The 12,775-nt window shown below is 40.2% G+C and overlaps 1 protein-coding gene across 2 annotated transcripts in view; it reads left to right on the plus strand.

Annotated features, from left to right (window-relative positions):
• LOC128665906 (synaptotagmin-A-like) overlaps positions 1-12,775 on the plus strand; it is a 150,479-nt gene that overhangs the window by 88,601 nt on the left and 49,103 nt on the right. The gene's annotated exons all lie outside the window — the stretch shown is intronic.

Genomic DNA, 12,775 nt, shown 5'->3' on the forward strand with positions numbered 1-12,775 from the left:
AGTTTTGTCGGTAACGACCCGCGCAGCTAACGCTGGCTTTTTTTTCCCTGCACCTTTTAAATACTGCTGGTATTTAGAGTTCACAGAAGGGCTGCGTTAGGCTCCAAAAAGGGAGCATATAGCATATTTACCGCCACTGCAACTCTCAATACCAGCGGTGCTTACGGACACGGCCAGCTTCAAAAACGTGCTCGTGCACGATTCCCCCATAGGAAACAATGGGGCAGTTTGAGCTGAAAAAAAACCTAACACCTGCAAAAAAGCAACGTTCAGCTCCTAACGCAGCCCCATTGTTTCCTATGGGGAAACATTTTCTAAGTCTGCACCTAACACTCTAACATGTACCCCGAGTCTAAACACCCCTAACCTTACACTTATTAACCCCTAATCTGCCGCTCCGCCGCAACCTACATTATCCCTATGTACCCCTAATCTGCTACCCCTAATCTGCTGCCTCTAACACCGCCGACCCCTATATTATATTTATTAACCCCTAATCTGCCGCCACCAATGTCGCCTCCACCTACCTACAATTATTAACCCCTAATCTGCCGACCGGACCTCGCCGCTACTCTAATAAATGTATTAACCCCTAAAGCTAAGTCTAACCCTAACACTAACACCCCCTAAATTAAATATAATTTTAATCTAACGAAATAAATTAACTCTTATTAAATAAATTCCTATTTAAAGCTAAATGCTTACCTGTAAAATAAACCCTAATATAGCTACAATATAAATTATAATTATATTGTAGTATTTTAGGATTAATATTTATTTTACAGGCAACTTTGTATTTATTTTAACCAGGTACAATAGCTATTAAATAGTTAAGAACTATTTAATAGTTACCTAGTTAAAATAATTAAAAAATTACCTGTAGGGGGGCGGAGCAAGCCGGGCACCTGAGCGGTCTCACTCTGAGAGAGCTCAGCTCACAAGTTATTAATATTTATCAGCTTGACCGCTCAGGGTTGCCCATGAAACTACTAAATAATCCTCTAGTGACATAGAGAACACGAAGAGCAACTATACAAGTTTTGGTGGAGACAGGAGAACCTAAAGCGCCCGCACAGAATCTCCTCATACTACACGCTATTCACATACTGCCTGCATGAGGAGCGGCCATCTTGTAGACCGCATGGAAACTGACATTCTAACCAGACGACTCCAGTATTAACTCTACAGCATCTTTATTCTATTCTGCCGGCACCCCTCCCAGGCTCCCAGACACACCGGGTGATTATAAGGACCTAACATATCAGTAGGCATAAGATTGTACCAATATCCAGAATACACCTTCAAGCCACATGATGGCAACCACCATGACAGATGTGCTCCGACTCCTGGCTGATAAGATGGAGAGACAGTTTGAGTCTCTCTTGCACAGTATTCATGATGACCGCCACGGCATATCAGCAGGATATACGGAGTGTCTACTGGCACAGACTTCCTGTAGACTACAGGATATACTGCTAAGGGACAAACTACAGGCAAGAAACATGGAGGAATTTGTCCCTACAGATCAAATTCAGCCTAGCGCTATCCTGCAAAGGCGGGAGAGGTCCTACCAAGAACTTAAGTCTGCGCTGATTGTAGAAGGGGGCACTGCAGTTAGCACCTGGGAGCAGTCATCTGATCCCCTGACTGAAGGACGACAAATCCAGCCTCATAGTAAGCCGCATCCAGCAGCCATCATACCTCCTACTACAGCTCTCATGTACTCTGATCGCCACACAGAGATTAGAGTAAGTAGAGACAGCATGAGATACACAGACACAGACCTGAGCTTAACCCGGTGCAGACCGTTAGCCATAGTACCCGCTGACCCGCTCACACCAGCCTTGTCATCTCGCAAAGTAAGGTCACTTTTGGGACAGTTGCAGCGCCCTCTGAGCTTCATGATGACTACACAGCTTGCAGGAACTATCCCGGTCCCCAGTAGACAGGAGCATCTATCACTGATTACAATGAACCAGTCATTAGAGGCATCCTACCTTAGCCAGAGTTATAGCTTGGAAGAAGCCTTTAATCTGTTGTCTGCTTTTTTGTATCCGCATAAGCTCAATCCACGGCTAAACCTTTCCACGCCAATACAGCTTGCTCAAAACACGCTGCAACCTGGGTGTCACAGAATAGCATTTAATCCGGGAGGCCATTTCTATCACTCATCTGCTGGACACACAGTGGACTACATGAACTAACTCTGCTAGTCCATTAAATGTTTGGTAGGATGTTTTCAGTTTAAACGCATTAGCCAAGTTATGTACTTTTCTATCATGCCTACCATTAGCATGGTCACCATTAGATAGGGAGTTATCTGACTAGTTTTATGTTGGAATTGGATGTAATACTACTGTATTCATACATACGCACAAGATAAATGAGATCCTCATTACAATCTGTCTGGTAGGCAACATCCTAGTTGGCCTGTAATTGGGTAAATACTAGAAATTCATGTTCCCATAGCCATATAAGATAGATGGAGAGAATATAGTTTCACTGCCTTTATTATAGTTATTCTATGTGACTGCACTTTGTTTTACAGTAGTCTAACACTGTCCCCTACTTTAGCCAGAAGTGGAAATGGTGCTAAAGCATCTCTGTATACATGTAGGAAAGGGGAGAACCTCGTCTCAGTATCTCTGACATGCACTATTTTCTTTAAACTTATATAGACCTAGAGAACAGATCTTCCAACTAACATTCTCCACATGTTGTTTCAATGTAGTTATGTTTATAGTGTGTCTCATCGCTGTTATTGTTATGTTTATGCTCTCATACAGAAAATTCTACGGACATACAAGCTACACACTGTTGGAACTCAGCCACTCGTGTGAGGAGTTTAAAATGATGTCACAGTTGCTCCTATAGTACACCCAGCTAACGCAGGGAATAATATTATTTGCATCCATGGTTATTGCCGCATATTAGGGTTCAGTAAATCTCCTATGTGTATATCTCACTTAGATTCCTAGATACATATCATATATATACAGTTAAATATGTCAGAAGACAAGAAGGAATTACAAGTAATCTCTACGATAGCATAGATTCAGTCTATATATTTTCCCCCTGTCTAGAGCTGACCTGGTTATATCCACCAGTATTAATATTAGAATCATAGTTGTACATGCTGCACATAGAGACACATTAAGTCCAAACCCTAACTAGACCAAACACCACAACATAGGGATGCTCAATGCAATATTGAGCTAAATAACGACTCATACACTACTGATACTTAATATATATGCCTCAATGGCAACTCCACAGGTAGTACAGATATCTCCAGACCTAGGTTCAACTTAGAACATCATCTATCGTATTCCCCTACATGTGTCCCACCAACTCACTACCCCTTCTTCACTCTTCCACCCTTAGATAAAATACATCTGCAACGGAGGCCCAATCTTCTCCCCCCCCCCCATTCTTTTTCTTTCTCTTTCCCCTTTCTCTTTATTCTCTAAAAGCAGTTCTGATCTGCTGACTTTCCTCATCTTCCTATCCCCATACTAGGTCCAAACGTGACCACTTCAAATGCCAAGTTCCTCCTTAAATCTCAATAAGCCATGTAAGGTTCAAGAGTAGCCTTCCTTATCATTCGAGGAACCCATTATAGAACATAATATAAATATAAAAATGAGGTTCAAGATGATTATCCATGTAGTCCCACTGTAATACTTTCGCTTTACCATGAATGTACCTGTTTGCTATATATGTTATACTACCTTTTTTGCATGGAATTTTATATTGGTTGTACTATTTTCATAACCTCAATAAAAAATATAAATAAAAAAAAAAAAAAATTACCTGTAAAATAAATCCTAACCTAAGTTACAATTAAACCTAACACTACACTATCAATAAATTAATTAAATAAAATACCTACAATTATCTACAATTAAACCTAACACTACACTATCAATAAATTAATTAAATACAATACCTACAAATAAATACAATTAAATAAACTAACTAAAGTACAAAAAATAAAAAAAGAACTAAGTTACAAAAAATAAAAAAATATTTACAAACATTAGAAAAATATTACAACAATTTTAAGCTAATTACACCTACTCTATGCCCTCTAATAAAATAGCAAAGCCCCCCAAAATAAAAAAATGCCCTACCCTATTCTAAAATACAAATAGAAAAGCTCTTTTACCTTACCAGCCCTTAAAAGGGCCTTTTGCGGGGCATGCCCCAAAGAATTCAGCTCTTTTGCCTGGAAAAAAAAACATACAATACCCCCCCAACATTACAACCCACCACACACATACCCCTAATCTAACCCAAACCCCCTTAAATAAACCTAACACTAAGCCCCTGAAGATCTTCCTACCTTATCTTCACCACGCCGGGTATCACTTATCGGTCCAGGCTCCAAAGTCTTGATCCAAGCCCAAGCGGGGGCTGAAGACGTCCATCCTCCGGCTGAAGTCTTGATCCAAGCGGCGGCTGAAGAAGTCCATCATCGGGCAGAAGTCTTCATCCTATACGGGCAGAAGAGGAGATCTGGACCGGTAGACATCTTCATCCAAGCGGCATCTTCTATCTTCTTCCATCCGACAACGAGCGGCTCCATCTTCAAGACCTCCGGCGCGGATCCATCCTCTTCTTCTGACGTCCTAACACAGAATGAAGGTTCCTTTAAGGGACGTCATCCAAGATGGCGTCCCTCAAATTCCGAATTGAGCTTGCATTCTATTGGCTGATAGATCGGAACAGCCAATAGAATGCAAGTTCAATCTGATTGGCTGATTGGATCAGCCAATCGGATTGAACTTGAATCTGATTGGCTGATTCCATCAGCTAATCAGATTTTTCCTACCTTAATTCCGATTGGCTGATAGAATCCTATCAGCCAATCAGAATTCGAGGGACACCATCTTGGATGGTGTCCCTTAAAGGAACCTTCATTTTGTGTTAGGACGTCGGAAGAAGAGGATGGATCCGCGCTGGAGGTCTTGAAGATGGAGCCGCTCGTCGTCGGATGGAAGAAGATAGAAGATGCCGCTTGGATGAAGATGTCTAACGGTCCGGATCTCCTCTTCTGCCCGGATAGGATGAAGACTTCTGCCCGATGATGGACTTCTTCAGTCGCCGCTTGGATCAAGACTTCAGCCGGAGGATGGACGTCTTCAGCCCCCGCTTGGGCTTGGATCAAGACTTCGGAGCCTGGACCGATCGGTGATACCCGGCGTGGTGAAGATAAGGTAGGAAGATCTTCAGGGGCTTAGTGTTAGGTTTATTGAAGGGGGGTTTGGGTTAGATTAGGGGTATGTGGGTGGTGGGTTGTAATGTTGGGGGGGGTACTGTTTGTTTTTTTTCCCAGGCAAAAGAGATGAATTCTTTGGGGCATGCCCCACAAAAGGCCCTTTTAAGGGCTGGTAAGGTAAAAGAGCTTTTCTATTTTTATTTTAGAATAGGGTAGGGCATTTTTTTATTTTGGGGGGCTTTGTTATTTTATTAGGGGGCTTAGAGTAGGTGTAATTAGCTTAAAATTGTTGTAATATTTTTCTAATGTTTGTAAATATTTTTTTATTTTTTGTAACTTAGTTCTTTTTTATTTTTTGTACTTTAGTTAGTTTATTTAATTGTATTTATTTGTAGGTATTGTGTTTAAATAATGTATTGATAGTGTAGTGTTAGGTTTAATTGTAGATAATTGTAGGTATTTTATTTAATTAATTTATTGATAGTGTAGTGTTAGGTTTAATTGTAACTTAGGTTAGGATTTATTTTACAGGTAATTTTGTAATTATTTTAACTAGGTAACTATTAAATAGTTCTTAAGTATTTAATAGCTATTGTACCTGGTTAAAATAAATACAAAGTTGCCTGTAAAATAAATATTAATCCTAAAATAGCTTCAATATAATTATAATTTATATTGTAGCTATATTTGGATTTATTTTACAGGTAAGTATTTAGCTTTAAATAGGAATAATTTATTTAATAAGAGTTAATTTATTTTGTTAGATTAAAATTATATTTAATTTAGGGGGGTGTTAGTGTTAGGGTTAGACTTAGCTTTAGGGGTTAATATATTTATTATAGTAGCGGTGAGGTCTGGTCGGCAGATTAGGGGTTAATAATTGTAGGTAGGTGGCGGCGACGTTGGGGGCGGCAGATTATGGGTTAATAAATATAATATAGGGGTCGGTGGTGTTAGGGGCAGCAGATTAGGGGTACATAGGGATAACGTAAGTGGCGGCGGTGTGCGGTCGGCAGATTAGGGGTTAAAATTTTTTTAATAGAGTGGCGGCGATGTGGGGGGACCTCGGTTTAGGGGTACATAGGTAGTTTATGCATGTTAGTGTACTTTAGAGCACAGTAGTTAAGAGCTTTATGAACCGGCGTTAGCCCAGAAAGCTCTTAACTCCTGGCTTTTCTTTGCGGCTGGAGTCTTGTCGTTAGATTTCTAACGCTCACTTCAGCCACGACTCTAAATACCGGCGTTAGAAAGATCCCATTGAAAAGATAGGATACGCAAATGGCATAGAGGGATCTGCGGTATGGAAAAGTCACAGCTGCAAAGTGAGCATTAGACCCTTTCCTGACTGACTCTAAATACCAGCGGTAGCCCAAAACCAGCGTTAGGAGCCTCTAACGCTGGTTTTGACGGCTAACGCCAAACTCTAAATCTAGGCAAATATTTTGAATTATGTTTTGAAAGAGGAAGAGTATGATGTATTAAACAGAGGTCTGGCATTCTGTTTGGGTGATTTTTGTGATAATTTCATGGTGCAGAAAGATTTACAGATTTTTTTTAGAAAATTAAAAACATATTTTGCTATGAATAAGGGTATGACTCACTCCACTAACACCAACACTAATGTAAGTAATATTAAAGGGACATAATACTAATATTCTAAATCACTTGAAACCTCAAAATCTCCTCAGCTCAGCAGAGTAAGTTCTGTGTAAAAAGTTATACTCAGCTGTTGCTCAGTTGCAGGTAAAAAAAAAATGAAGTAATGAAAGCAGCCAACAGCATGTCATGAACTCTTTTACTGTGATCTCTTGAGATTTCACTTAACTCTTATGAGATTTCATAGTAAACTACCTTAAACTGAATAGGGAAATATCATGAGAGTGCACAAGGCTCAATCCCTTAGCTGTTCCGGGACAGACATACTAATGTGCTGCTTAGAAGTCTTTTACAATGGGATGTGGCTACTCAGGAACTTTTGATTTAAAATAACTTTCTTTTTTACATAGAGATGTTCAGGTGATATTTTCTAGTCATCTTTTTACAGCCATGCTGCATTACTTTCAAGTGTTTCAACATTTGGGTATTATGGCCCTTTAAGTTTAGAGACATTAAGCATATGGTATTGTAGCGAAGAGTAAATTAACAATAGCAACCACTCACAGTGTAGCCACATATAGGAACTTAGTACAAAAAGAGATAGATAATTTATTTAAAAAAGAGAAAAAGAGAAAAATTGTACAGTTGAACAAGAAAGAAAAATAAACAGTTCAATCCTTGAGGAATAACAAAAATATTGTCATTAAGGAGGCAGACAAAGGTGGGGCTGTTGTTATACTAAATAAATCAGACTATGTAGATGAAATCAAATTAAAATTGGCAGATGATCAGATATACCAAGAGTTACCAAGAGATCCAACTATTAGCAAAGAAATAGAACATATTATGAAACAGGCATTAAAAATGGGGATACTAATTGAACAGTTTAAAACTCCCTTATTATTCAAAAACATATCAGACCAGTCCTATAAACACTCCCAAAAATACATAAGAACCAAGATAAACCACCAGGCCACCCTATAGTGGCAGACATTGGGGCCTAGTTATCAAGCCGTCAACCTCAAATACGCTTGAATTCCGCAGCGTATATGTGGCGAGGCTGATTCGCCTTAGTTATCAAAGGCTAGAGACCGGCAAAAGTAGAATTTTGTGACGTAAACTTCGATCCGCCGGACTCAGTCCGACACAGATCGATTCTTATGTCACTCCAGATGTTCCGCACACAAGTGCGGCACAATCTGACTACTTTTGCTAGTTATCAAAAAACTAGCAGGTACGCTCGGCACTTTTACGGCCCAACGTACCTGGTTTTCAAACCGCCACCCTGGAGGCGGCGGATCCCATAGGAATCAATGGGAGTCTGACCATAGCGAAAGTACAAGTTCGCTGCTGCGAGACATCCCATTCATTCCTATGGGAGCTGTCTGCACCTAACACCCTAACATGTACCACCAGTCTAAACACCCCTAATCTGCCCCCCCCCTACACCGCCGCATTTAAATAAAATGATTAACCCCTAAACCGCCACTCACGGAGTCCACCGCAAGCTACTCTATACATATTAACCCCTAAACCGCCGCTCCCGGAGCCCACCGCCACCTACATTATACCTAGTAACCCCTATCCTGCCCCCCCTATACTGCCGCCCTCTATAATAAAGTTATTAACCCCTATCCTGCCGATCCCGCACCTCACCGCAAATAAATAAATAGTTTAACCCCTAAACCGCCGCTCCCTGACCCTGCCGCAACCTATATTAAATGTATTAACCCCTAATCTGCCCCCCCTACACCGTCGCCACCTATAATACATTTATTAACCCCTATCCTGCCCCCCACTACACCGCCGCCACTGTAATAAAATTATTAACCCCTAAACCTAAGTCTAACACTAACCCTAACACCCCCCTAACTTAAATATTAATTAAATAAATCTAAATAATATTTCTATTATGAACTAAATTAATCCTATTTAAAACTAAATACTTACCTTTAAAATAAACCCTAATATAGCTACAATATAAATAATAATTATATTGTAGCTATCTTAGGATTTATTTTTATTTTACAGGTAACTTTCAATTTATTTTAACTAGGTACAATAGCTATTAAATAGTTATTAACTATTTAACCCCTTAATGACCACAGCACTTTTCCATTTTCTGTCCGTTTGGGACCAAGGCTATTTTTACATTTCTGCAGTGTTTGTGTTTAGCTGTAATTTTCCTCTTACTCATTTTCTGTACCCACACATATTATATATCGTTTTCTCGTCATTAAATGGACTTTCTAAAGATACCATTATTTTCATCATATCTTATAATTTACTATAAAAAAAATTATAAAATATGAGGAAAAAATAGAAAAAAACACACTTTTTCTAACTTTGACCCCCAAAATCTGTTACACATCTACAACCACCAAAAAACACCCATGCTAAATAGTTTCTAAATTTTGTCCTGAGTTTATAAATACCCAATGTTTACAAGTTCTTTGCTTTTTTGTAAACTATAGGGCCATAAATACAAGTAGCACTTTGCTATTTCCAAACCATTTCTTTTCAAAATTAGCGATAGTTACATTAGAGCACTGATATCTTTCAGGAATCTCTGAATATCCATTGACATGTATATATTTTTTTTTAGTAGACATCCCAAAGTATTGATCTAGGCCCGTTTTGGTATATTTCATGCCACCATTTCACCGCCAAATGCAATCAAATACAAAAAAAATCATTCACTTTTCACAAATTTTTTCACAAACTTTTGGTTTCTAACTTAAATTATTTACAAACAGCTTGTGCAATTATGGCATAAATGGTTGTAAATTCTTCTCTGGGATCCCCTTTGTTCAGAAATAGCAGACATATATGACTTTGGTGTTGCTTTTTGGTAATTAGAAGGCCGCTAAATGCCACTGCGCACCACACGTGTATTATGCCCAGCAGTGAAGGGGTTAATTAGGGAGCATGTAGGGAGCTTTTTGGGGTAGTTTTAGCTTTAGTGTAGTGTAGTAGACAACCCCAAGTATTGATCTAGGCCAATTTTGGTATATTTCATGCCACCATTTCACCGCCAAATGCGATCAAATTAAAAAAAACGTTAATTTTTTCTCAATTTTAGGTTTCTCACTGAAATTATTTACAAACAGCTTCTGCAATTATGGCACAAATGGTTGTAAATGCTTCTCTGGGATCCCCTTTGTTCAGAAATAGCAGACATATATGGCTTTGGCATTGCTTTTTGGTAATTAGAAGGCCTCTAAATGCCGCTGCGCATCACACGTGTATTATGGCTAGCAGTGAAGGGGTTAATTATGTAGCTTGTAGGGAGCTTGCAGGGTTAATTTTAGCTTTACTGTAGAGCTCAGCCTCCCACCTGAAACATCAGACCCCCTGATCCCTCCCAAACAGCTCTCTTCCCTCCCCCACCCCACAATTGTCCCCGCCATCTTAAGTACTGTCAGAAACTCTGCCAGTACTAAAATAAAAGGTATTTGGCCCTTTTTTAAAAAAAAAAAAAAAAAGCATATTTACATATGCTGATGTGTAGGATCCCCCCTTAGACCCCAATCTCACTGATCCCCCACCAAACTGCTCTCTAACCCTTCCCCTCTGCAATAATGGGCGCCATCTTGGGTACTGGCAGCTGTCTGCCAGTACCCAGTTTTGTAACAAAATGTGCCTTTTTTTTAAAAAAAATTCCCTTTTCTGTAGTGTAGCTTTCCCCCCCCACCGAGACCAACCCCCAACCCCTTCCAGGTCCCTTAGATTATATTTTACTGTGTTTTTAATTTTTAACCTTTTTTTTCTGTAGTGTAGCAGTTCCCACCCGCTCCCGCCCTGTGCACGCGCCCGCCCACCACCCCCGTGCACGTGCGCGCCCCCGTAGCTCCCGCCCCGATCCCGCCCCCCCTCCACTCCACACTGAGCACCGATGGCCGCCCACCCGCCTCCCACGTAAGCTCCCACCCACCAACGATACCGGCCACCGATGTCCGGTGCAGAGAGGGCCACAGAGTGGCTCTCTCTGCATCGGATGGCCAAGGGGGGTTATTGCAGGATGCCTCCATATCGAGGCATCACTGCAATAACCGGAAAGCAGCTGGAAGCGAGCAGGATCACTTCCAGCTGCTTTCCAGACCAAGGACGTACGCCACACGTCCTCGGTCATTAACTGTATTTTTTTTGAGGACGTGTGGCGTACGTCCTTGGTCGTTAAGGGGTTAATAGCTTACCTAGCTAAAATAAAGAGAAATTTACCTGTAAAATAAAAACTAACCTAAGTTACAATTACACCTAACACTACACTATACTTTAATAAATTATTCCTATTTAAAACTAAATACTTACCTGTAAAATAAACCCTAAGGTAGCTACAATATAATTAATAATTACATTGTAGCTATCTTAGGATTTATATTTATTTTGCAGGTAACTTTGTATTTATTTTAGCTATTTAGAATAGTTATTAAATAGATATTAACTATTTAATAACTATCTAGCTAAAAGAAATACAAAATTACCTGTAAAATAAATCCTAACCTAAGTTACAATTAAACCTAACACTACATTATCATTACATTAATTAAATAAATTAACTACAAATAACTACAATTAAATACAATTACATAAACTAACTAAAGTACAAAAAATAAAAAAGCTAAGTTACAAAAAATAAAAAAAATAAGTTACAAACATTTTAAAAATATTACAACAATTTTAAGCTAATTACACCTAATCTAAGCCCCCTAATAAAATAACAAACCCCCCAAAAATAAAAAAATGCCCTACCCTATTCTACATTAAAAAAGTTCAAAGCTCTTTTACCTTACCAGCCCTTAAAAGGGCCTTTTGTGGGGGCATGCCCCAAAGAATTCAGTTCTTTTGCCTGTAAAAGAAAAATACAACCCCCCAACATTAAAAACCACCACCCACATACCCCTAACACTAATCCCCTGAAGATCATCCTACCTTGAGTTGTCTTCACTCAACCGAGCAGCGATGGAACCGAAGAGGACATCCGGAGCGGCAGAAGTGATCATCCAAGGGGCGCTGAAGAAATCTTCCATCCGATGAAGTGATCCTCCAAGCGGCGCTGAAGAAATCTTCCATCCGGGCGAGGTCATCTTCCAAGAGGCGCTGAAGAAGTATTCTATCCGGGCGAGGTCATCTTCCAAGCCGGGTCTTGAATCTTCATCCCGCCGACGCGGAACATCCTTCTTTCCCGACGGACTACCGACAAATGAAGGCTCCTTTAAGGGACGTCATCCAAGATGGCGTCCCTTCAATTCCGATTGGCTGATAGGATTCTATCAGCCAATCGGAATTAAGGTAGGAAAAATTTGATTGGCTGATTGAATCAGCCAATCAGATTCAAGTTCAATCCGATTGGCTGACTCCGATCAGCTCAATCTGATCAGCCAATCAGATTGAGCTCGCATTCTATTGGCTGATCGGAACAGCCAATAGAATGCGAGCTCAATCTGATTGACCAATCGGAATTGAAGGGACGCCATCTTGGATGACGTCCCTTAAAGGAGCATTCATTCGTCGGTAGTCTGTCGGGAAAGAAGGATGTTCCGCGTCGGCGGGATGAAGATTCAAGACCCAGCTTGGAAAATGACCTCGCCCGGATGGAAGATTTCTTCAGCGCCGCTTGGAGGATCACTTCATCGGATGGAAGATTTCTTCAGCGCCCCTTGGATGATCACTTCTGCCGCTCCGGATGTCCTCTTCGGTTCCATCGCTGCTCGGTTGAGTGAAGACGACTCAAGGCTGATCTTCAGGGGATTAGTGTTAGGTTATTTTAAGGGGTGTTTGGGTTAGATTAGGGGTATGTGGGTGGTGGGTTTTAATGTTGGGGGGGTTGTATTTTTCTTTTACAGGCAAAAGAGCTGAATTCTTTGGGGCATGCCCCCACAAAAGGCCCTTTTAAGGGCTGGTAAGGTAAAAGAGCTTTGAACTTTTTTAATGTAGAATAGGGTAGGGCATTTTTTT

This window comes from Bombina bombina, chromosome 7 (assembly GCF_027579735.1).
Source record: "Bombina bombina isolate aBomBom1 chromosome 7, aBomBom1.pri, whole genome shotgun sequence".
Lineage (NCBI taxonomy): Eukaryota > Metazoa > Chordata > Amphibia > Anura > Bombinatoridae > Bombina > Bombina bombina.